The 26,652-nt window shown below is 44.2% G+C and overlaps 1 long non-coding RNA gene across 5 annotated transcripts; it reads right to left on the bottom strand.

The window, feature by feature from the left end:
- Nucleotides 1-1,586: 1,586 nt before the first annotated feature.
- On the bottom strand, nt 1,587-25,507 carry LOC130272658 (uncharacterized). 5 transcript variants are annotated; one of them, XR_008843663.1, is made up of 6 exons: nt 25,374-25,507; nt 13,229-13,349; nt 7,360-7,517; nt 6,936-7,193; nt 5,382-5,544; nt 1,587-1,701 (listed from the first exon to the last, which is right to left on the bottom strand). It is a non-coding gene; the product is annotated as an uncharacterized LOC130272658 (long non-coding RNA). The 5 variants fall into 5 exon arrangements; XR_008843662.1 differs by having other exon boundaries at nt 7,360-7,465; XR_008843666.1 differs by having other exon boundaries at nt 6,969-7,193; nt 7,360-7,465.
- Between the last annotated feature and the right edge of the window lie 1,145 nt (nt 25,508-26,652).

The following is a 26,652-nucleotide window of genomic DNA, read 5'->3' as shown; positions in this document are numbered from 1 at the left end:
TGAAAGGAGGAGCAGGAGGAACATTGCCAGAGCCCTGCAAAATGACCTCCAGCAGGCCACAAATGTGCATGTGTCCACTCAAGTGGTCAGAAACAGACTCCATGAGGGTGGTATGAGGGCCGGACGTCCACAGGTGGGAATTGTGCTTACAGCCCAACACTGTGCAGTATTTCCCAGAGAACACCAAGATTGGCAAATTTGTCACTGGCACCCTGTGCTCTTCCCAGATGAAAGCAGGTTCACACTGAGCACATGTGACAGACATGACAGAGTCTGGAGATGCTGTGGAGAATGATCTTATGCCTGCAACATCCTCCAGCATGACCAGTTTGGCGTGGGTCAGTAATGGTTTGGGGTGGCATTTCTTTGGGGGGCTCCATGTGCTTGCCAGAGGTAGCCTGACTGCCAATAGGTACCGAGATGAGATCCTTAGACCCCTTGTGTGATAATAAGCTGGTGTAGTTGGCCCTGGGTTCCTCTAATGCAAGACAATGCTAGACCTCATGTGGCTGGAGTGTGTCAGCAGTTCCTGCAAGAGGAAGGCATTGATGCTATAGACTGGCCTGCCTGTTCCCCAGACCTGAATACGATCATGTCGCTCCATCCACCAATGCCACGTTGCACCACAGACTGTCCAGGAGTTGATAGATGCTTTAGTCCAGGTCTGAGAGGATATCCCTCAGGAGACCATCCACCACCTCATCAGGAGCATGCCCAGGCGTTGTAGTGAGGTCATACGTGCACGTGGAGGCCACACACATTACTGAGCCTCATTTTGACTTGTTTTAAAGGAGAACTGTCAGCTTGCCTTCCCCCCTCCCCCCTCCCCCCCCCCCCCCCCCCCGCACTAACCAGTGGTACGGGCGGGGTTACTGCCTTCATCTGGCACTGTGACGTAACTGCCACCTGGCCCGCAGCACCACCCGGCTTATGAATATTCATGTTCTCCCTCATCATCTCCCTATTCTCCCCGCTAATTTCAGGACTCCACTGCTCGGAAGTGGCTTCCGGGTGCAGACAGGAAGCCAGCACATGCGCAGTGGAGTCCTGAAATCAGCGGGGAGGAGAGGGAGATGATGAGGGAGAACACGAATATTCATAAGCCGGGCGGTGCTGCAGACCGGGCGGCGATTACGACACAGTACCAGATGAAGGCAGTAACCCCGCCTGTGCCAGTTAGCAGCTAATTTGCATATCAAGAAGAAAGACGATAACGGGTGAACGGCGTGGTGTATACAGGCATAGTATGCATCAAACTGATCAGCGAGCAAGCTGACAGTTTTCCTTTAAGGACATTACATCGAAGTTGTATCAGCCTGTAGTGTGGTTTTCTACTTTGATTTTGAGTGTGACTCCATATCCAGACTTCCATGGGTTGATAAATTTGTTTTCCATTGATCATTCTTGTATGATTTTGTTGTCAGCACATTCAACTATGTAAAGACTAAAATATTTCATGGAATTAGTTCATTCATTCAGATCTAGGATGTGTTATCTTAGTGCTCCCTTTATTTATTTATTTTTTGAGTAGTGTAGTATTTTTCAGGCGATTTCTGCTCTTCAGGTTCCATCTATAATTTGCAGTTCTCCCAGAGCTGGTGGGCGAAGCTTCCCCCTGCATAGACTTTTATTGCTTGACACAGAACAAAGCTAAGCTGATTTTCAGATAAGATTTGAGCAGCAGGAAGGGGGAGGAAGAATCTTGATAACAGGAAAAAAAAAAATTTTTTTTGTCTAATAAGATATATTACAAAGTTGTTTATATTCACCTGTACTATACTATTGATCTATAAAAAGTTTGTTCAAATGAAAGTGCCTACCGTATTTATCGGCGTATAACACGCACTTTTTAGGCAAAAATTTTTAGCCTAAAGTCTGTGTGCGTGTTATACGCCGATACACTCCCAGGAAAGGCAAGGGGAGAGAGGCCGTCGCTGCCCGCTTCTCTCCCCCTGCCTTTCCTGGGGTCTAGAGCGCTGCTGTCGGCCCTTCTCTCCCCCTAGCTATCGGCGCCGCTGCCCGTTCTGTCCCCCTGACTATCGGTGCCGGCGTCCCATTGCCAGCGCCGATAGCCAGGGGGAGAGAAGCGGCGCCGACAGCCAGGGGAAGAGAAGGGGCAGCGGCACTCAATGCCGGCGCCGCTGCCCCGTTGCCTCCCCCCATCCCCGGTGGCATAATTACCTGAGTCGGGTCCGCGCTGCTCCAGGCCTCCGGCGTGCGTCCCCGGCGTCGTTGCTATGCGCTGAACGGCGCGGCGCATGACGTCAGTGCGCCGCGCCATGCATAGCAATGACGCAGGAGACGCACGCCGGAGGCCTGGAGCAGCGCGGACCCGACTCAGGTAATCATGCCACCTGGGATGGGGGGAGGCAACGGGGCAGCGGCGCCGGCAATGGGTGCCGCTGCCCCTTCTCTCCCCCTGGCTGTCGGCGCCGCTTCTCTCCCCCTGGCTATCGGCGCTGGCAATGGGGCGCCGGCACCGATAGTCAGGGGGACAGAACGGGCAGCGGCGCCGGTAACCAGGGGGTGAGAAGGGCCGACAGCAGCGCTCTAGACCCCAGGAAAGGCAGGGGGAGAGAAGCGAGCAGCGACGGCCTCTCTCCCCCTGCCTTTCCTGGGGATGTATCGGGGTATACACGCGCACACACGCACCCTCATTTTACCATGGATATTTGGGTAAAAAACTTTTTTTACCCAAATATCCTTGGTAAAATGAAGGTGCGTGTTATAGGCCGGTGCGTGGTATACCCCGATAAATACGGTATTTTACAGTTTTTAAGACGCAAAATATCAACCTACTGTAAAATAAGAAATATTAAGCATAAAAAAAGATAATTAATACAGATAATGTAAAAGTTACAAAGAACTGCTAAAAGTGGTACATAACTTCCTATGTAGAGAGCAGAAGCTTCAATGGGATGCTGTAAAGTATACATAGTGTATCAGAAAAATAAAGTCAACCCATCCTGTCCAAATGAGCTTATCCAGGCAAAGTTAAGGAGCCGTACAGTACAATGCACTGTAGAGAGGTATCACTTCCTGCATACACAACAGTTATACAGGTGTTTTACCAGTAAAATGTCCATGCTGATTGGTTGGCTCTTCAAAGCAAACAAAAGTGCCACAGAGTCAGACTGTCAATGGCATTGTATGTTATTCACCACCTCTTTGCCCATCTGCAGCCTAATTGTTGACACTCAAGGGGAGATAGCATGAATAAAAAGGGGGGGATGGGCTCCTGTCTTGCTTGAGTGACCCACCCACAGCCCTAACTAGAATCCAATTGAACATCTCTAGAGAGACCTGATGGCTGTCTATTGACTTTTGCATGACACCTGAAAGGACCCGCAGAAAAGAATGACAGAAAAATCACAAAATCCAGGTGTGTAAATCTTGTGACATCATCACCAAGAAGACCAGAGGCTGTACTCACTGCCAAAGGTGCTTCAACTAAGTCCTGAGAAAGGGTCTGAATACTTTTGTCAATGCAATATACAGTTTATTCTGTTTATTTTATATATATATATATATATATATATATATATATTTTTTGCAAACATTTCTAAAATTCTGTTTATACATTCTCATTATGGGGTATTGGGTGCAGAATAAATGGTAAAAACTTGAAATTTATTGGTTTTAGCACAAGTACGCAACATAACAAAACGTGAAAAATGTAAAAGGGTCTGAAGACTTTCCAGATGCACTGTAGGTAGATGTTCCCTGTAAATGTATAGCATGGTGTAATCATTCTTTCCCTTTTTGATGAATCTATAATGGTGTTGCAAAGAGCCTCAGACAGGTGGCGTTTGCTGATGGAAAACATATTTCTAACACTTTTGGATCTGTACCACTCAGAAGCGCACATTCGCTCTGTGTTTGGGGTTCTTCATATAAGAGCTCTGGGTGCCTGATTAAATTAGCAATCAGAAATGCAGTCATACTTACTTGGAGGATCTTGATTGTGAATTACATGTGCAGATTGCAATTTCTCTTTGAATTAAGCCTTTTGTATTTAAGATTTTTAAATTATGAGATACTTCTCTGGAAAATTGAGGAGAACGACCAACTTTGCATTTAAAACACATTTGGCATGTTTTTAAGGTTGATATATTATAGCTTGACTAGAAAAGAACGTATTTGTTTTCAGTAACTGGCTAATTCTAGAAATAAAAAATACTGCAAGCATATTTCTAAATGCAATTATGCCTATACCATGTAGGGAGATATTCCTAAGGGGTAATTCTGGACTGTAAATAGGCAGTATGCACACTAATAGAGCGGCATATTACATCTGATTGTGCACGCTCTTACAGATCTCTCACACAATATCTGTGTATGTAAAATGAATATGAATTTAATATGGCCTGAGGAAGGGGGGTGTATGTGCTAATCTCCCCGAAACTTGTTGCCCTTTTGAACTTAGATTTTATGGTTTTTATATTAGTTTTTATATAATAAACCATTCCCTACCACGGACACCTTCAGAACCTTTATATATTGACTAGCGGTGACTCCAGCTTAACCACTGATGTAAGGCACCTGAGACAAGCGGACGTGGAGGGGGTGCCAATATATTACGCCTTGGTCCCCCCACTGAGGCGTGAGTGATCATTCCTGTTTGTCTAGTTTATCCTATTTTATCCCTCTTTCTGAGTGCAAGTTTTTTGTTTTTTTGTTTTGTACTTTTTTTTTTTTTTGCTCACATAATCATTATACTTATGACAGCATGTTAATTTTAATCCACAGAAATTTAAAGGGGTAGTCCCCTGGAAAACAATTTTTTTTTTATCAACTGGTGCCAGAAAGTTAAACCGATTTGTAAATTACTTCTACTTAAAAATCTTAATCCTTCAAGTACTTATCAGCTGCAATATACTACAGAGGAAGCTGTATAGTTCTTTTGTGCCTGACCACAGTGCTCTCTGCTGACACCTTTGTTCATGTCAGCAACTGTTCAGAGCAGGAGAAAATCCCCATAGCAAACCTATCCTGCTCTGGACAGTTCCTGACATGGACAGAGGTGTCAGTAGAGAGCACTGTGGTAAGACTGAAATAAAATTCAAAAAGAAAAGAACTTCCTCTGGAGCATACAGCAGCTAAGTACTGGATTTTTAAATAGAAGTAATTTACAAATCTGTTTAACTTTCTGGCACCAGTTGATTTGAACCTGTTTTTTTTCCCTACCAGAGTACCCCTTTAAGTTGTACTTGATGAATATCTTCAGTTACATGTTCGTTAGTTGTGTTATCAACTTTGTAATATGACTGATATTGTATGCTGTTTCATAACATATATTACTAAATATCCAAATAAACAAAGTTGTAGACAACTCCATTGAAAGATAAGAAAGTGTGAAAAGTATTGATGCTAATACTGACTCTTCTTTGTCTTCAGAATGCCATCCAATATATTTTTAGAAAGGAATGTAAAGCTTTGTCCTCCAATTTTGAGCAGCAGAGTCATTTTGTTGTCAATCAGATTCCAAAGAACAGTGCACATGATGGAGGTTCAGAGGTGGAGTATTCCGCAGCTAAAATGTATCTGCCAAAAGAGGGAACGTTGTCATTCTTTAAGCAGAATATGGGGACAGTAATGTCCAACAGGTCGTAGCACTGACTAATTTAGTTGGGGCTGGCTGCCCTTAATGTAATCCTATTTTAATATAAAGCACTAAATACACTCCCATATTGTAAAGCCAGTCGGTAATCTGCAAATTCCTAGAGCTAAAGGCCAGTTTCATATAAACCTAATAAAGGTGCATTGTTGCATCCATACTGTGGCCTCCCCTGCTTGGCCAAAGGTCTAATGACCTAAACTGTCAGAGTTATAGATCGCCATGCACTTTTACTAAATTTGTGTGAAACCAGCCTTCAGCTGTGGGAATCAGCAAGTAAAAGACATAAATTTTACAGGGGTTTTCTGGGCTAATATGATTGAAGGCCTATCCTAAGCATAAGCTATCAATTGCTGATCAGATGGATACGGCACGTCACAGTGAAAAGAGTCAGAAGCAAATGGCTTTGTTCAATGTGTAGTGGTAGTGTAATGTCCATTTCTGTGTTTTTGCTTTTTCTATTTTAGGTCCTGTCCAGACCCTGTTTCTATGTATGAACGTTTTTTGAGCTATTCTCCCTGGCTGGGGAATAGTTAATGCTATTAGCCAATGTGAACTTGGGTAGGGCTATTTAATCCCGACCCATGCAGATCACCCACAAAGCACTGTACAATAAAAGTTTTTAAATAAAATATATATAATAAAAGATATAGTGCAAAATATGTACACCATTGGCTATGAGCCTGTATACTGTGGAGCTGTATGTGTTTGCCACAATGAGTATATATTGTGGAGTTTGTTAGTATACCATGTGTATGGCGTTTGTTATGCCGTTATATGTGGCTAGCATATTTAAATATACAGGTAAAATATATAAAAACATGTAGTATATAAACCTCTTTTGTTGTGCCAACATTCAGGATGACAATTATAACTTATAGCAAATAGCTCCTTCTGGATAAACAATTTGCTGACACGATATAAGTCCTAGTATCTGCAAAAACGGAAAAATGGTGTGTGCACACTAAGGAACACTAAGCCTGTAAATAAGGAAAGTCACATGGCATTGCATGCCAACTCCAAAAAAATGCTGTGGAGTAAAAGGACATAAATTCCTGTCTTCTGTAGAAGTTATTGCCTCGGCGCTATACGAGTACGGAGAGAAAGTTTATGCATATATTTAGTGTGATGAGTGTGCACTGCTCATCATATGTGCTAGTCCTTATGCATATGGAAGAAAAGTTATGCTGTACATACCGTTCTTAGGTGTGTGCTGCCCGCGCTGTTCACCTGTTGCGCTGATCTTTACAAGTGTGGAATAAAAGTTATTCTATGCATACAGTTAGTGTAATAGGTGTGCAATGCTCGCGCTGCTCACCTGATGGAGATCCCACGCAGCTCTCACACTTACCCATAGTAAGCTCAAGCCGGTCTCCTCCTCACTGTCCGGCTGGCTGGGGTAAGATCACGGCAGGCCTCGGTAGGGAGAGGTCAGGTGGCGGAGGTCTGTCGCTGGAAGTAGATGCTGACGTTTACAGATGATGATCGCTCTCCGACTTTTATGGAAATTCAATTGTGCTTCTTGATAGATATAAGTGGCTATGTGCTCCTGATATGGTGGTGTACTGTATTCCTCCTTGTTTTGGAGTTTGTTTGTTTTTTAAATCAGATAATTTTTATTGAGTTTTGGTTTTAAAACACAAAAGAAAAACACAAACATACCAACAAACCCCAACCCACCCACCCCTCCTAGGCAACACCCTCCCCCAAACACACAGTCCTTCTCAACCCCACAAACCTACCTAGGCCTGCCGTAACCTGGCTAGACACATTTCGAGACTTCCTTAGTCTTTTTTTCAATAGCTGCTGATGTTGTTTGAAAGCCCATTCTCAGTCTTCTTATATGGTCTGCAAGTGTGTGATTGATTGTTAATTAATCAAGCTCTGCAAAAAATCCGAACTGGACCAGAAAACCAGAAATAGCCCAGGGGGATTGAACTTTGTAAATACACATGATAGATGTGATGCAGTATACATAAATATAATATAATAGAATTGATTAAATACAATAATTAGAAATTTAAGGTGGATACTCTGAGGTCTTATAATGATCATTATATAAAAATGCAATATCTATGTCATAAATTGGTAAAATGGAATACGCACGCTGCTACGCACACCGGTCCTATTGGATGAGGGGGCAGCGTGCGCAACGACGTGATGACGACGAAGGAGAGCGCCGGCCATGCAGGGGATCCCGGCACGGAGCAGACACCGAGGAGGAAGGTAAGGTCCCTCCCGGTGCAGCCGGGTTAGTGTCACTTTTACTTCAGACGCGGCGGTCAGCTTTGATCACCGCGTCTGAAGGGTTAATACAGGGCTTCACCGCGATCGGTGATGTCCTGTATTAGCCGCGGGTCCCGGCCGTTGATGGCCGCAGGGACCGCCGTGATAGGTGTGTATTCGCCGTATAAGATGCACCAACTTTTCCCCCCCAGTTTTGGGGAAGAAAAAGTGCATCTTATAAGGCAAAAAATACGGTACATTTTATTATTGACCTGTTATCCATAAATGCTGTTGATCTATTAAAGGTTTAGCTTTCTTGTATATTTTAGCTAATTAAATGTTAAGTTTGAATATACCAGTGATTTTATAACTGATGGTGTATATGAGTATAAGTGTCCTTTGATTCCTCTTGAGGGGAGGTTTATAATTTATCATTCAGTGACAGTATATGAGTGGTTTTATTATATTGTTTCCTCATCATGTTAGATATTTCCATTATATTCCCTATATTTTTATGGTAAGACATTTTGCTTATATCCTTGTGAGTATTGTGTGATACATGTGGTATTGGACTAGAAGCATGTTATTTATGGATTATGTCTATTTTTATACAACACTAACAACCCATTCTGGCAGGAACATATAACCTCGCTTCTCAGTAGTGGATAATTGGTGCAGTAAGTGGGAGTTTATTAATTGTAGTGGAGACACACTTTATCAATTAATAAACTTCATAATCACAAGTGTGCTGCAAGAAAATCATGCTGTGCGCTTATGGGGTGGGAGGAAGCAATGTTTTCTGTGTTGCTGCAATTACAACACTACTATCTGTTTAGAAAATACAGCTTTTTGTTACTCTACAACTACTTCGTTTTCAGAGGTGACCCTCCACCCTTCCACATGCAGGTAGCACCCATCCTAAATATGTCATCAATAATTAACATATAGGTAATATACACTTAGGGAGCGTTCGTTTAATGCAGCAGATGTTAGGGAATGTAAATAAATAAATATTACATTTTCTAATTATGGTTAGAACAAAAATGTATAGTGAACACTAAACCTCGTTGACACTATCTGTCTTTACATAATTAAAGCCCCTAACACACAAACTGGCAGTGGATCCTTGGTATTGTCTACTTTTATTATGGATTTTCAGGACATCAAGAACATTTTTTTTTAAACACCTTCCGGTTCTAACATGGGATCCTAAACTAATTTCTGTTCTTTACAATGGTATAACCTCAAACCACCAAGATGTATATAGATTAAATATTAAAGAATTTCACAAAATTACACAAATGCAAAACACATACATTTAAAATCCATAAAATATGTGTAAGGTCATAGAGAGTAATACTGGTATGAATCGAACAGAGATGAAGGGTTACAAGTACCAATAGACAATAAATAGAATTATTAAATAGGTGGCTATAAGGTACTATACCCGCATAGAGCAGGTAACCCTAGTAATGCCACAAGCTTTAATAGTCTAATGGCAAAAAAAAAAAAAAAAAAAATACAAAGTATCCAACTGAGGAAAAGTAACAAACAGTCATTACCAAGTGGAAAGTATGGATAGTAATCCTCCAACACCCAACGTTTCGCTCCAATGGCTTCTTCTGGGGCTTCTCCCCAGAAGAAGCCATTGGAGCAAAATGTCGGGTGTTGGTTTGTGGTTATATGAATTAATGGGGTAGGATCTGTTACATATGGGAACAATGCTTGCATTTTGTTCTTTACAATGGTGTCAAAGTTGTTGCCAAGTAAGGTAAATCTGCTGGTAAAGATCAACAGTATCTCCCAGTGAATATAATGCAAAAGCAAATCATGATCAGATGTAATTTATAGAAGAACATAGTTAAAACTAAAGTAAAAAGTTTTTGTCTTTTTAATGGTGCCATACATACAATTAAATTGTAATTTGTCTGTAATACTACATTTATTGTATTTCATGTGTACAGTGCTATCAACAGTACATAGGCTGCCCTACATGTAAAATAAAACAGGACACATCACAGCCGCTATTGGGGAGAAATGTATTGTAGGGCATGCCCTTTCAGGCGCTTCTAGGCATTTCCATCAGTATCCTTGATCTGTAGTTTGTATTGGTATCACTTTTGCTAATATGTGACTTTTTGATCACTTTTTATTTCAGCAGCATTTCTGGACTTTCTTAAACTTTCTTAATCATATAAAGTAAATATGACATTTTCTTATATTTTTCTCCTGGGGTGCTGGTTCACTTTCTTTCATGGACTGATTTTCCTCATAAGCTTTCACCTCCTACGCTGCTGGAGTCTGATCTGTGCACCCAGGATTGAACAATTTAGATTCTATTTAGGATATTCTTCCTTGTTTTTAGGGCAGAATTTATCCATACAGGGCCAGTTTTAGACAAAGTGTGGCCCTAGGCAAACCTAAAAATGGGGCCCCAAATATTAATATTCAACCAATAAAAAATGTGGCCCATACGATTACTACGATACACAATTTATATAGGTTTTGTTTTATTTTACATTTAACCCCTTAAGGACTAAGCCCATTTTGACCTTTAAGAATGCACCCAGTTTCATTTTTACGTTTATTTATTTTTTTTCGTTTTTTCCTCCTCGCCTTCTAAAATCCATAGCTTTTTCCATTTTTCAATTTTTCCATCTACAGACCCATATGAGGGCTTGTTTTTTGCATGACTTATTGTACTTTGTGATGACACCTTTTATTTTACCATAAATGTACGGCGCAACCCAAAAAATATTATTTTGTGCGAAATTGAAAAGAAAAAAAACTAAATTTTGCATGTTTTGGAGGATTTCGTTTTGATGCAGTACACTTTACACTTATACTTTACATGTTCTCTTTATTCTGTGGTTAAATATGATTCAAATGTTACCCATGTTTACGTGTTACAACTTAAAAAAAAAATCTAACTTTTTCAACAAAAATAGTGTGTTCCAAATCACCCTATTCTGACCTCTATAACTTGGTCAGAATAGGCTGTATGAGGGTAATTTTTTGCGCCATGATCTGTAATTTTTTTTGTTCCACTTATGCGTATAGGTGACTTTTTGATCACTTTTTAAGAAATTTTGATGTGATGTGACAAAAAGCAGCAATCTTGGCTATATATATATATTTTTTTTCGTTTTCGCCGTTCACCGTAAGGGATCTTTAACATTATATTTTAAAAGTTAGGACATTAACGCACGCGGTGATACCACATATGTTTATTTATTTCATTTAAACCTTTTTTGGAAAAAAAAAAAAAAGGGGGGGGGGAAGGGGCTTATTCATTTTTTTAAACTTTTTTTTTACACTTATATATAGTCCCCTTAGGGGACTATTTATAGCAATAATTTGATTGCTAATACAGATCAGTGCTATGCATAGGCATAACACTGATTAGTGCAATAGCCTCGATTGCAGATCAGAGCAGAAAACCCCGGGAAGGCAGCGGAGGCAGGTGAGGGGACCTCCAGCCACCATCTTAGCTGATAGGATCCCCGCAGTAGCGCTGTGGGCGATCCAATCAGCTCTTCAAAGTGCCGCATCTGTATTGATCACGACATCTGAGGGGTTAATGGCGGGCATTAGCACGATCACTGATGTCCCCCATTACTGACGAATCCCTGGCTGCTGATACCAGCTGCGACCCACCATGCATATAGCGAGCATGCATAATCTGGTGCTTGCTTCTTGTACAGGATGTAAATGTAAGTCCTGGTGCGTTAAAGGGGTTATCCAGGAAAGAACTTTTTTTCATATATCAACTTGCTCCAGAAAGATAAACAGATTTGTAAATTACTTAAAAAATAATTTAAAAAATATTAAAAAATCTTAATCCTTTCAGTACTTATGAGCTGCTGTAGTTGAGTTGTTCTTTTCTATCTAAGTGCTTTCTGATGACACCTGTATCGGGAACTGTCCAGAGTAGAAGACAATCCCCATAGCAAACCTCTTCTACTCTATGCAGTTCCCGAGAAAAGCAGAGATGTCAGCAGAGAGCACTGTTACCAGACAGAAAAGAACAACTCAACTTCAGCAGCTGATAATTATTGGAAGATTTTTTTAATAGAAGTAATTTACAAATCTGTTTAACTTTCTGGAGCTAGTTGATACATAAAAATGTTTTTTTTGGGCTGGAATACCCCTTTAAGTACCAGCGCATCCGGACGTACATTTACATCCGTTGTCGTTAAGGGGTTAAAAATTAAAACTTTTTGTGAGAAAATGAGTATGCATAAAATTGTCCTTCTGACCCCTATAACCTTTTATTTTTAGGTAAACAGGGCTGAATGAGGGTTTCTTTTTTGTGCTGTGATCTGTAGTTTTATTGGTACAATTTTTGTTTTGCTGGGATTTTTTAAATAATTTTTTCTTTTTTTTCTGGTATATGAAGTGACCAAAAATATGCAAAAATATGCAAATCTGGACTATGGTATTTTTTTAAACGTTTATGCCATTGACCGTGCGGTTTCATTAATGTTATATTTTCATTGTTTGGAAATTTCTGCACGCAGTGTTACCACATGTGGTTATGTTTATTTTTGTTTACATTATTTTATTTGAAAAAAGGGAAAATGGGGAGGGGGGGTTGATTTGAATTTTCATTATCTTAAAACATCCCCAGGATAGGCCATCAATATCTGATTGGTGGGGTTCTGAAACTGATCAGCTGTTTTACGGAGCTGCTGCAGCTGAATCTACTCTGTCAACGGGGCCAGAAACAGATGTAGATACAGTGAATGGGAGCAGAGTTGCAGTAACTCAGCACGGGCACTACACAGTGGATGGGGCCATCTGATTCCGACCCCATTCACAGCGCAGATCCAGCTGCGGCAGCTCCGCAGAACTACTGATCAGTCTCAGAACCCCACCAATAAGATATTGATGGCCCATCCTGGGGATAGGCCATTAATATGTGGAATTGGAACTACTATCAGGGGTAATTAAGACATTTTATCACATGTATCAGGGTGCGTTTACATGCTGGTAAGTAGCAGCGGGTCTCCCGTTGTGGGAAATCCACTGCGAGTTACACTACCTTTCAACGGGTCTGTGGTCAGTCCGCAATAGTGGCAGATTTGCAGACTGCTGGCAGACCCGTTGAAATGAATGGTAGCGTAACGCGCAGCGGTTTTCCCACAGCAGGAGAACCGCTGCTAGTTACCAGCATGTGAACGCACCCTTACATTCAAGGTGACCAGTCTGTAGCCCTCCAGCTATTGCAAAAATACAACTCCGAGCATGCCCAGACAGCCAAGGACTGTTTGGGCATGCTGGTAATTGTAGTTTTACAAACAGCTGGAGGGATGCAGATTGGACACCTAGGTTATCAGTGTGTGTATGTGTTAGTGTATAGTGTTTTTTTACTGTAACACTTACCTTGTAATGTCCGTGAACTGACTCTGGCTGCCACTGGCTTCCTGATACTGCTGGACCACCAGCCTGACCTGTCTCTGCTGACTGACGCTCCCTGAGGCTGCACTGAGGACGCACGCATCATCTGGAGGAGGAGGGGCCAGAAGATCGGCAGAGTGAGAAGCAGTCAGAGCAAGTATGTAGGGATTGAAGGGGGATGGGGAGGGGACGGATGGGGGAGAAAGAAGACACTGAGAGTGCGGGGTGTCGGTCCCTGCTGCAGTTGTTTCTGCACAGCACAGTGAATAGGAGGAGCGGCTGCTGTCACTGCTGCTTTGCTTTGCCTGACAGCTTGCTTTCAATGAGGACAGGCAGCAAAGGCAGCATGACACAGGGGCCCTTATGAAGATGGAGTCCGCTCCTGACATGGGGGCCCCTTTGGAGATGGGGGCCCTAGGCAATTGCCTAGGTTGCCCCGCCCTAAAGCCGGCCCTGTATCTATAATACAGTGTTGTATAGTGGTGACTACTTCTACAAATTATTGAGTCACAGGAGCTCCATGTGCTTCTGTGTAAATAGTTGCAATTTAAAAGGTATTGTGACATCAGGGGAAAAAATGTAAAACGCTGCAGAAAAATATAACATTGCTCACCTTTTCTTGCCAAGTTCTGAAACCACCAAAAATCAGTTTGTTTTTAGGGTCTTAGGGGAAGATTTATTAAAACCGGTCCAGAGGAAAAGTTGCTTACCAAAAGCAACCAATCAGATCGCGTCTTTCATTTTTGAAAGGCCTGTGAAAAATGAAAGAAGCATTCTGATTGGTTACTATGGGCAACTCAGCAACTTTTCCTCTGGACAGGTTTTGATAAATCGCCCCCTTAGTCCTGTACTTCCTGGTTATACTTCCTGGTGATTAGTTGTTCAGTACTACAATTCCCAGCATTCATTGCGATCCCTCAGCTTATTATCACAGTCTTCCCATCTAGCCTATTCCCTTCCAAAAGCACTCCTGCCAGTTCCCACACCAAGCTGTTGCAGAACATCTAATTTTACAGCAGGTTATCACACAAGTCATAAGGTTGCACCTGCTGCATTCATTTCCTTTCTTTGCTCCTCTATGGCTAAGTTTCCACTTGGTTTTTTTCTGGCAGTTTTTGGATAGCTGCCACTGCAGTTTTTGAGCCAAATCCAGAAGTGTATTCAAAAGAAATAGGACACATAAAGGAAGGACTTCTCTTCCCTTATGGATCCACTTCTGACTTTGGCTCGAAAACTGCAGTGGCAGTTTTCCAAAAACTGCCAAATAAAACAAAAAAGTGGAAACAGCCTACCTGTGGCATCATCCATCACAAGATAGCTGTCACGATGCCGGCTGGCAGGAGGTGGATCCTCTGTGCCAGAGAGGGATTGGCGTGGACCGTGCTAGTGGACCGGTTCTAAGTCACTACTGGTGTTCACCAGAGCCCGACGCAAAGCGGGATGGTCTTGCTGCGGCGGTAGTGACCAGGTCGTATCTACTAGCAACGGCTCAACCTCTCTGACTGCTGAAGATAGGCGCGGTACAAGGGAGTAGACAGAAGCAAGGTCGGACGTAGCAGAAGGTCGGGGCAGGCAGCAAGGATCGTAGTCAGGGGCAACGGCAGGAGGTCTGGAACACAGGCTAGGAACACACAAGGAAACGCTTTCACTGGCACAAGGGCAACAAGATCCGGCGAGGGAGTGCAGGGGAAGTGAGGTATACATAGGGAGTGCACAGGTGAACACACTAATTAGAACCACTTGCGCCAATCAGTGGCGCAGTGGCCCTTTAAATCGCAGAGACCCGGCGCGCGCGCGCCCTAGGGAGCGGGGCCGCGCGCGCCGGGACAGGACCGACGGAGAGCGAGTCAGGTACGGGAGCCGGGGTGCGCATCGCGAGCGGGCGACACCCGCATCGCGAATCGCATCCCGGCTGGAGGCGGTATCGCAGCGCACCGGGTCAGTGGATCTGACCGGAGCGCTGCAGTAGCGAGAGTGTAGCGAGCGCTCCGGGGAGGAGCGGGGACCCGGAGCGCTCGGCGTAACAGTACCCCCCCCCCCTTGGGTCTCCCCCTCTTCTTAGAGCCTGAGAACCTGAGGAGTAGACTTTTGTCTAGGATATTGTCCTCAGGTTCCCAGGATCTCTCTTCAGGACCACAGCCCTCCCAATCGACCAAAAAAAAAGTTTTCCCTCTGACCTTCTTGGAGGCCAGTATCTCCTTTACTGAGAAGATGTCCGAGGAGCCGGAAACAGGAGTGGGAGAAACAAGTTTGGGAGAGAAACGGTTGATGATGAGTGGTTTAAGAAGAGAAACGTGAAAGGCATTAGGAATACGAAGAGAAGGAGGAAGAAGAAGTTTGTAAGAGACAGGATTAATCTGGCACAAAATTTTGAAAGGACCAAGATAGCGTGGTCCCAATTTGTAGCTAGGAACACGGAAGCGGACATATTTAGCGGAGAGCCATACCTTGTCTCCTGGAGAAAAAATGGGGGGAGCTCTTCTTTTCTTATCAGCAAACTTCTTCATGCGTGATGAAGCCTGTAAGAGAGAATTTTGGGTCTCTTTCCATATGGTGGAAAGATCACGAGTTATTTCATCCACAGCGGGCAAACCAGAGGGCAAGGGAGTAGGGAGGGGGGGAAGAGGGTGACGGCCGTACACCACGAAAAATGGGGATTTGGAAGAAGATTCAGAGACTCTGAAGTTATACGAGAATTCGGCCCATGGTAGAAGATCTGCCCAGTCATCCTGGCGGGAGGAAACAAAATGCCGTAAATAATCACCCAGGACCTGGTTAATTCTTTCTACTTGCCCATTGGATTGAGGATGATAAGCAGAAGAAAAGTTTAATTTAATCTTGAGTTGTTTACAGAGAGCCCTCCAGAATTTTGACACGAATTGGACGCCTCTATCCGAGACGATCTGCGTGGGCAACCCGTGAAGACGAAAAATGTGTACAAAAAATTGTTTTGCCAACTGAGGCGCTGAAGGAAAACCAGGAAGAGGGATGAAATGTGCCATCTTGGAGAATCGATCAACGACCACCCAAACAACAGTGTTGCCACGGGATGGGGGTAAGTCTGTAATAAAGTCCATACCAATCAGAGACCAAGGCTGTTCGGGGATAGGCAGAGGATGAAGAAGACCAGCGGGCTTCTGGCGAGGAGTCTTATCCCGGGCACAGACAGTGCAGGCCCGCACAAAATCAACAACATCCGTCTCCAGAGTCGGCCACCAATAGAAACGAGAGATGAGTTGCACGGATTTCTTGATGCCCGCATGGCCTGCGAGATGGGAGGAGTGACCCCATTTGAGGATTCCGAGGCGTTGGCGTGGAGTGACGAAGGTCTTCCCTGGAGGAGTTTGCCTGATGGAGGCTGGAGAAGTGGAGATCAGGCAGTCAGGAGGAATGATGTGTTGCGGAGAGAGCTCTACTTCCGAGGCATCCGAGGAACGAGAGAGAGCATCGGCCCTAATGTTCTTATCGGCAGGCCGAAAGTGAATTTCAAAATTAAATCGGGCAAAGAACAGAGACCACCTGGCCTGGCGAGGATTCAGCCGTTGGGCAGACTGGAGATAGGAGAGATTCTTGTGATCGGTGTAAATAAAAACTGGAAATCTTGATCCCTCCAGCAGATGCCTCCATTCCTCAAGTGCTAATTTAATGGCTAGTAGCTCTCGATCCCCGATGGAGTAGTTCCTCTCCGCCGGAGAGAAGGTCCTAGAAAAAAAATCACAAGTAACAGCATGCCCGGAAGAATTTTTTTGTAGAAGGACCGCTCCCGCTCCTACTGAGGAGGCATCTACCTCCAATAGGAAGGGTTTAGATGGGTCAGGTCTGGAGAGCACGGGAGCAGAAGAAAAGGCAGACTTGAGCTGTTTAAAGGCGTCTTCCGCTTGAGGAGGCCATGACTTAGGATTGGCATTCTTTTTGGTTAAAGCCACGATAGGAGCCACAATGGGGGAAAAATGTGGAATAAATTGTCTGTAATAATTGGCGAACCCCAAAAAACGTTGGATAGCACGGAGTCCGGAGGGGCGTGGCCAATCTAAGATGGCAGAGAGTTTGTCTGGATCCATTTGTAGTCCCTGGCCAGAGACCAAGTATCCTAGGAAAGGAAGAGATTGACATTCAAACAGACATTTCTCCATCTTGGCATAAAGTTGATTGTCACGAAGTCTCTGAAGAACCATGCGGACATGCTGGCGGTGTTCTTCTAGGTTGGCAGAAAAAATCAGGATATTGTCCAGATACACAACAACACAGGAATATAAGAGATCACGAAAAATTTCATTAACAAAGTCTTGGAAGACGGCAGGGGCGTTGCACAGGCCAAAGGGCATGACCAGATACTCAAAGTGTCCATCTCTAGTGTTAAATGCCGTTTTCCATTCATCCCCCTCTCTGATGCGGATGAGATTATAAGCACCTCTTAAGTCCAGTTTGGTAAAGATGTGGGCACCTTGGAGGCGATCAAAGAGTTCAGAGATAAGAGGTAGAGGGTAGCGGTTCTTTACCGTGATTTTATTAAGACCGCGGTAGTCAATGCAAGGACGTAGGGAGCCATCTTTTTTGGACACAAAGAAAAATCCGGCTCCGGCAGGAGAGGAGGATTTGCGGATAAAGCCCTTTTTTAAATTTTCCTGGATGTACTCAGACATAGCAAGAGTCTCTGGGGCGGAGAGAGGATAAATTCTGCCCCGGGGTGGAGTAGTGCCCGGGAGGAGGTCAATAGGACAGTCATAAGGCCTGTGAGGAGGTAGAGTCTCAGCTTGTTTTTTGCAAAATACATCCGCAAAGTCCATATAGGCCTTAGGGAGACCGGTTACAGGGGAAACCACAGGGTCACGGCAAGGAGTACTGGGAACCGGTTTAAGGCAGTCCTTGAAACAAGAGGTGCCCAAACTCTTGATCTCCCCAGTGGACCAATCCTGGGTTGGGGAATGGTGTTGAAGCCAGGGTAGTCCAAGGAGAATTTCGGAAGTACAATTGGGGAGGACCAAAAACTAAATTTTTTCGTGATGAGGTCCGATGCACATTAGGAGGGGCTCCGTGCGGAAACGTATGGTACAGTCCAATCTTTCATTGTTAACACAATTGATGTAGAGGGGTCTGGCGAGACTGGTCACCGGGATGTTGAACCTGTTGATGAGAGAGGCCAAAATAAAATTTCCTGCAGATCCGGAATCCAAGAAGGCCATAGTAGAGAAGGAGAAGGTAGAGGCAGATATCCGCACAGGCACAGTAAGACGTGGAGAAGCAGAGTTGACATCAAGGACTGTCTCACCTTTGTGCGGAGTCAGCGTACGTCTTTCCAGGCGGGGAGGACGGATAGGACAATCCTTCAGGAAGTGTTCGGTACCGGCACAGTACAGGCAGAGATTCTCCATGCGGCGTCGTGTCCTCTCTTGAGGTGTCAGGCGAGACCGGTCGACCTGCATAGCCTCCACGGCGGGAGGCACAGGAACGGATTGCAGGGGACCAGAGGAGAGAGGAGCCGGGGAGAAAAAACGCCTCGTGCGAACAAAGTCCATATCCTGGCGGAGCTCCTGACGCCTTTCGGAAAAACGCATGTCAATGCGAGTGGCTAGATGAATGAGTTCATGTAGGTTAGCAGGGATTTCTCGTGCGGCCAGAACATCTTTAATGTTGCTGGATAGGCCTTTTTTAAAGGTCGCGCAGAGGGCCTCATTATTCCAGGATAGTTCTGAAGCAAGAGTACGGAATTGTACGGCGTACTCGCCAACGGAAGAATTACCCTGGACCAGGTTCAACAGGGCAGTCTCAGCAGAAGAGGCTCGGGCAGGTTCCTCAAAGACACTTCGAATTTCCGAGAAGAAGGAGTGTACAGAGGCAGTGACGGGGTCATTGCGGTCCCAGAGCGGTGTGGCCCATGACAGAGCTTTTCCAGACAGAAGGCTGACTACGAAAGCCACCTTAGACCTTTCAGTAGGAAACTGGTCCGACATTATCTCCAAGTGCAGGGAACATTGAGAAAGAAAGCCACGGCAAAATTTAGAGTCCCCATCAAATTTATCCGGCAAGGATAGTCGTAGGCCTGAAGCGGCCACTCGCTGCGGAGGAGGTGCAGGAGCTGGCGGAGGAGATGATTGCTGAAGCTGTGGTAGTAGCTGCTGTAGCATCACGGTCAGTTGAGACAGCTGGTGGCCTTGTTGCGCTATCTGTTGTGACTGCTGGGCGACCACCGTGGTGAGGTCGGCGACAACTGGCAGAGGAACTTCAGCGGGATCCATGGCCGGATCTACTGTCACGATGCCGGCTGGCAGGAGGTGGATCCTCTGTGCCAGAGAGGGATTGGCGTGGACCGTGCTAGTGGACCGGTTCTAAGTCACTACTGGTGTTCACCAGAGCCCGCCGCAAAGCGGGATGGTCTTGCTGCGGCGGTAGTGACCAGGTCGTATCTACTAGCAACGGCTCAACCTCTCTGACTGCTGAAGATAGGCGCGGTACAAGGGAGTAGACAGAAGCAAGGTCGGACGTAGCAGAAGGTCGGGGCAGGCAGCAAGGATCGTAGTCAGGGGCAACGGCAGGAGGTCTGGAACACAGGCTAGGAACACACAAGGAAACGCTTTCACTGGCACAAGGGCAACAAGATCCGGCGAGGGAGTGCAGGGGAAGTGAGGTATACATAGGGAGTGCACAGGTGAACACACTAATTAGAACCACTTGCGCCAATCAGCGGCGCAGTGGCCCTTTAAATCGCAGAGACCCGGCGCGCGCGCGCCCTAGGGAGCGGGGCCGCGCGCGCCGGGACAGGACCGACGGAGAGCGAGTCAGGTACGGGAGTCGGGGTGCGCATCGCGAGCGGGCGCCACCCGCATCGTGAATCGCATCCCGGCTGGAGGCGGTATCGCAGCGCACCGGGTCAGTGGATCTGACCGGAGCGCTGCAGTAGCGAGAGTGTAGCGAGCGCTCCGGGGAGGAGCGGGGACCCGGAGCGCTCGGCGTAACAATAGCATGCTGTTAACACAGCTCACTCTCCCTAAATGTCCCAATAAATATATTTGTGTATATGACAGGAAGTTGGGCATGTAGACCGTAGAAGCCGGTCAGAGGTGATGACATCACTCTGGAGGTGGAGCTTAAGCTCAGAGACAAGATCCAGCCATACCTCCTGAGACAGCAGAGGATGATGTATTGTCTTGGGTTAGAGGGAAGAGTCGGGGAGCTGTAGACTACTCCACACTGACTTCTTTGCATCATTTTTATCTCAGTATGCTCTAAGTATGTTTTTTTTACCCAATTTGTAGCTTTTTTCTCCCACATATATTTATTGTATTTTTTTACTGCTCAAAACTGTGTATCTTGCATTCTGGTTGTTTACATGCTACATGAAAAATGATTGAATCACATAATGAACGTATCACATGATAAACAATATGCAACCAAAAAATGCACACTTGTAGAACGAAAATGCTATGGAAAAGGTATGTGAGAAGGAGGCCTGAGAGTTATACAAAGGGCATAGAGATGGAAATCAACACCATGCTCTAGATAGGATAATCCACCAATATAATGTGGAGGCCATTATGATCTTTATAGGACCCTCTTCTCTTTCTCTTGTATGTATGAGACTGGATCCATAATTGTATGAAAGATAAAACATTAAAAACTGCTATGTGAACCTGGCCTGTGTGAGGCTTTTTTTCTGTGCATAAATTGCATACACAGTATGGCTTAAAGTGCAAGATACTCATGTATTCAATTTATCACAGTGTACATGGTACTTGTGACTTCCAATTTGTGATCTATTGTGTCAAATGCCCTTGTGGCAAATTTAATGTAGGTGAAACTACTCAAAAGGTTATAGATTGCATAGCCCAGAATTAATCATGTATATGTACTAAAAGAACAGCTGACTCAGCAGCCACATTTCATTTCTTTACAGAACATCATTCAATTAGTCAATTAGATATATGGTTTGTCCGGGCATGAGACAGTTTGCACCAGAAAACTTTAGTAAAAACACGGATAAGCATGATAGATACTTTTAACTTTTTACATTTTTTAACTTGTTTATCATTATGATATAATTTGCATTTTATATTCCGCTTCTCTTTTACACTATCAATCAGAGGTCTATGCTGGGATGATTTACTAACACATACATCCAATGGAAGCCTTCAATTGATGCCATTTTGTAGGCTTTTAGTTACATTTATGGCCCATAGGTTCTCATATAAAAAAGATGTTTGTTGTCAGGTATACTTTTTTATTAAATCACTGTATAAACCCATGGCAGACTCTTATTTCTGTATTATGAGTACTGTAATACATGGATTCATGATACAGTTTGAATATCTGTATTATAGAATAAATGCCCTGGGAAATCAATGTTCTCTTTTTTTCCCTTTGTTTCTCTTGTTTATACGTTATACTGTATGGTGTGATGTCAGTTTATTATTTTATTAATCTCACTAGTAGCATCCTGTTTACAGTTTGGCCATGATAGATATGTACATGTATAGTTTTGGGAATGTTTTCCAGGCATTTTCATAGGTACAGCCCAAAACATGCTGGTTTCATAACACTTGTTTGGTGAAGTCTGACAATTGTATCCAGTAAGAATTTCCACTTGGAACATATCATTTATCATGAACTGTAATACTTTTATTGTTTCTGTTCCCATTGCATCTTATATCTTTACTTTATTGGACTCTTTTCTATAGAAAGTGTTTGGTATCTGCATATCTTGACGCTTAGCATAACATTATGGGATATTTGAGTCATATTGCATTTCTCCTGCTTTTTCAGTAATTTATATATGATCATTTTGTGGGTTTACTTTTCTATATACATATGCTGTGTGATCATTGTTTGCACAACATTTTGATGTGCAGAACAGAGTGCGCCTAATTATTTTTGTGATTTTTGGTATTTTGCATTCTTAAAACTTTTAAAATCCTTTATATAAAGAAATTGAATGGTTAATTAGTTAATTCAGTCCAGCGATCTGCGGCAGATTCCGGGTCAATCGGGTTCCAGTGACCCGGTGACCCGGAATTACAGGCTGTTCGGGGCCGTCTCTGACAGCCCCGAACAGCCATAGCCAGCAGGGGTGAGGTGGCACTGGTGCCACCTCACGATCGCCCTGATTCATTGGCCGGTTTCCCGGCCGACCAATCAGGGCGCCTGCTGCGGGTGTCACTCCCGCAACCCGCTCCGCCCCTCTTCCAGAGGACGTGAGTGGGTGCGGGAAGAAGACCCCAGGAGCTGGGGACCCCAATCCCCGGCGTCAATGCTGGGATCGGGGCCCCAGGAGCAGCGGCGGCGGGACTGACCTTTGCCCGGAGCAGCAGCAGGAGGCGAGTGACAGCCTCCTGCTGTTGCTTAGCAACAGCTCCCAGCATGCAAAAAGGGCATGCTGGGAGCTGTAGTTATGCAACAGCAGGAAGCAGACCACCACAACTCCCAGCATTCCCTTATGGGCATGCTGGGACTTATAGTTTTGCAACAGCTGGAGGCACATTTTTTCTATGGAAAAGTGTACCTTCAGCTATTGTATTATTGTAGTGGTACATCTGCTGGTTGCATAACTACAACTCCCAGCATGCCCGTTGGCTGTTGGTGACTGCTGAGAGTTGTAGTTTTGCAACAGCTGAAGGCACACTGAGTTAAGTAGCAAACCAGTGTGTCTCCAGCTGTTGTATAACTACAATCCCCAGCATCCCCAGCCAAAGTAGTATGCCTCCAGCTGTTGCATAACTACAAGACCCAGCATGCCCTTCCGCTGTCTGTACATGCTGGGGGTTGTAGCTTTTGCAACAGCTGAAGGCACACTGGTTGCAAAACACTGAGTTTGTTACCAAACTCGGTGTTTCACAACCAGTGTGCCTCCAGCTGTTGCAAAACTACAACTCCCAGCATGCACTGATAGGCCGTACATGCTGGAAGTTGTTGTTTTGCAACAGCTGGATGCTCCCCCCCCCCCCCCCCCCAAAATTGAATGTACAGGGTACACTCACATGGGCGGAGGTTTACATTAAGTATCCGGCTGCAAGTTTGAGCTGCGGCAAATTTTCTGCCGCAGCTCAAACTGCCAGCGAGAAACTACTGTGAACCCCCGCCCATGCGACTGTACCCTAAAAACACTACACTACACTAACACACAATAAAAGAAAAAGTAAAAAACACTACATATACACATACCCCTACACAGCCCCCCTCCCCTCCCCAATAAAAATGAAAAACGTCTGGTAAGCCACGGTTTCCAAAACGGAGCCTCCAGCTGTTGCAAAACAACTACTCCCAGTATTACCAGACAGCCACTGACTGTCCAGGCATACTGGGAGTTTTACAACAGCTGGAGGCACCCTGTTTGGGAATCACTGGCGTAGAATACCCCTATGTCCACCCCTATGCAAGTCCCTAATCTAGGCCTCAAATGCGCATGGCGCTCTCACTTTGGAGCCCTGTCATATTTCAAGGCAACAGTTTAGGGTCACATATGGGGTATCGCCGTACTCGGGAGAAATTGTATTACAAATTTTGGGGGGTATTTTCTGCTTTTACCCTTTTTAAAAAATGTAACATTTTTGGGAAAAGAAGCATTTTAGGTAAAAAAAAATTTTTTTTTTTTTACATATGCAAAAGTCGTGAAACACCTGTGGGGTATTAAGGTTCACTTAACCCCTTGTTACGTTCCCCGAGGGGTCTAGTTTACAAAATGGTATGCCATGTGGTATTTTTTTTGCTGTTCTGGCACCATAGGGGCTTCCTAAATGCGGCATGCCCCCAGAGCAAAATTTGCTTTCAAAACGCCAAATGGGACTCCTCCTCTTCTGAGACCTGTAGTGCGCCAGCAGAGCACTTTTCACCCCCATATGGAGTGTTTTCTGAATTGGGAGAAATCGGGCTCCAAATTTTGGGGGGTATTTTCTGCTATTACCCTTTTTAAAAATTTAAAACTTTTGGGAAACCAAGCATTTTAGGGAAAAATCACCTGTGGGGTATTAAAGTTCACTTTACCCCTTGTTATGTTCCCCGAGGGGTCTAGTTTCCAAAATGGTATGCCATGTGTTTTTTTTTTTTGCTGTTCTGGCACCATAGGGGCTTCCTAAAAGTGACATAACCCCAAAAACCATTTGTCGCTCCTTCCCTTCTGAGTCCTCTACTGCGCCCGCCGAACAATTTACATAGACATATGAGGTATGTCCTTACTCGAGAAAAATTGGGTTTCAAATACAAGTAAAAATTTTCTCCTTTTTACCCCTTGCAAAAATTCAAAAATTGGGTCTACAAGAACATGCGAGTGTAAAAAATGAAGATTGTGAATTTTCTTCTTCACTTTGCTGCTATTCCTGTGAAACACCTAAAGGGTTAAATCGCTGACTGAATGTCATTTTGAATACTTTGGGGGGGTGCAGTTTTTTTAATGGGGTAATTTATGGGGTATTTCTAATATGAAGACCCTTCAAATCCACTTCAAACCTGAACTGGTCCCTGAAAAAAAGCGAGTTTGAAAATTTCGTGAAAAATTGGAAAATTGCTGGTGAACTATGAAGCCCTCTGGTGTCTTCCAAAAGTAAAAACACATCAATTTTATGATGCAAACATAAAGTAGACATATTGGAAATGTGAATAAAAAAAGAATTATTTGGAATATCCATTTTCCCTACAAGCAGAGAGCTTCAAAGTTAGAAAAATGCAAAATTTTCAAATTTTTCATAAAATTTTGGGATTTTTCACCAAGAAAGGATGCAAGTTACCACAAAATTTTACCACTATGTTAAAGTAGAATATGTCACGAAAAAACAATCTCGGAATCAGAATGAAAATTAAAAGCATTCCAGAGTTATTAATGTTTAAAGTGACAGTGGTCAGAATTGCAAAAAATGGCCGAGTACTTAAGGTGAAAAAGGGCTCAGTCCTTAAGGGGTTAACACCCCCGTCAACATTACCCTGTCATCATCCCCCGTCATCATCACCCCGTCATCATCACAGCCTGTCATCATCACCCTGTCGTCATCCCCCCCTTCATCATCCCCCCTGTCATCATCCAGACCCCCGTCATCATTTTCCCTCTTCATCATCACCGCCTGTCAATCCCTTCATCATGGAGGTCTGCAGGTTGAAGACCACTGCGGCCTTCATCATCATCCAGACCCCCCTTTAGTTTTCTACTCACCTCCCCTCGGTGGGAAGGAAGGGTGAGCTGTTCTGGGCCATCTATGCTGCAGGGACTGTCCGGTGGGGAGGGTTAGTCGTTCCGGGCTGTCTATCTTCACCAGGAGGCCCTCTTCTCAGCTCTGGGCCCGGCCCCGGCCCCGGATTAGTGACGTTGCCTTGACGATGACGCACAGGGACGTCAGTCCCTGCGCATGAATGTCCATGTGCATCATCGTCAAGGCAACATCACTAGTCCAGGGCCGGGCCCTGAGCGGAGAAGAGGACCTCCCGGTAAAGATGGACAGCCCGGAATGACTAACCCTCCCCACCGGACGGTCCCTGCAGCATAGATGGCCCGGACCAGCTCACCCTTCCTTCCCACCAAGGGGAGGTGAGTAGAAAACTAAAAGGGGGGTCTGGATGATGACGAAGGTCGCAGTGGTCTTCAACCTGCGGACATCCAGATGTTTCAAAATTACAGCTCCCAGCATGCCCGGACAGCCGATGGCTGTCCAGGCATTCTGGGAGTTGTAGTTTTGCAACATCTGGAGGTCTCCAGGTTGAAGACCACTGAGAAGGGATTGACAGGCAGAGAGTTCACTCGAGTATAAGCTGAGGGGGGCATTTTCAGCACGAAAAATCAAGTATATACTGTACATATAACATTTTTCATTTTGTATATTTAAACACGTTTGTGTGCCTTTATATCAGTTAGTTTCTTTATGTCTTGCTTGTTTATGTAAAATGTCCCATTCATGTATATTAAAATTACCAAAAATGAAATTGTATTTCTTTCTGTAAATACTTGTATTTAAAACCTTTCTGTACATATTTTAGACTAGGTATGATTACATATGAGATACATTTATGTAAATGAACATCTATATGTTATTTTATTAGAATTATTGTTACTATGCCTTAAAAAAGCTGTCTTCTCCAGCTACAAATGTATATCTGGGACTTCTTATACTACTCTGTAATTTGGCACATAAAATGGTGTTTTGGTCATTCTTGTAACAAAGTGACACAAATACATTTTTCAGGCCTGGTGTCTGCTGCTCTGTGTCCTCACGATGACAGTCTATGATCTGACCTTGTTCAACCTTGTCTAAGAGACATTGTGTCAACCCAAATTACTAATCACATGTTCATATCCTTACTGGCTTGAATAGTGGCAATCATGTGTGTGAATAGATGTGTACATTGATGGGGTTTGTTAAACAAAGGTCAGCGCTCAGGACAGGAAGCATGATTTCCATGAAGTATTTTTTGTTACTATAGATTAGTGGTGGCCAAAT

The sequence above is a fragment of the Hyla sarda genome, chromosome 5 (assembly GCF_029499605.1).
Source record: "Hyla sarda isolate aHylSar1 chromosome 5, aHylSar1.hap1, whole genome shotgun sequence".
NCBI classification, from domain to species: domain Eukaryota; kingdom Metazoa; phylum Chordata; class Amphibia; order Anura; family Hylidae; genus Hyla; species Hyla sarda.
This window is presented reverse-complemented; position numbering and strand designations above follow the sequence as displayed.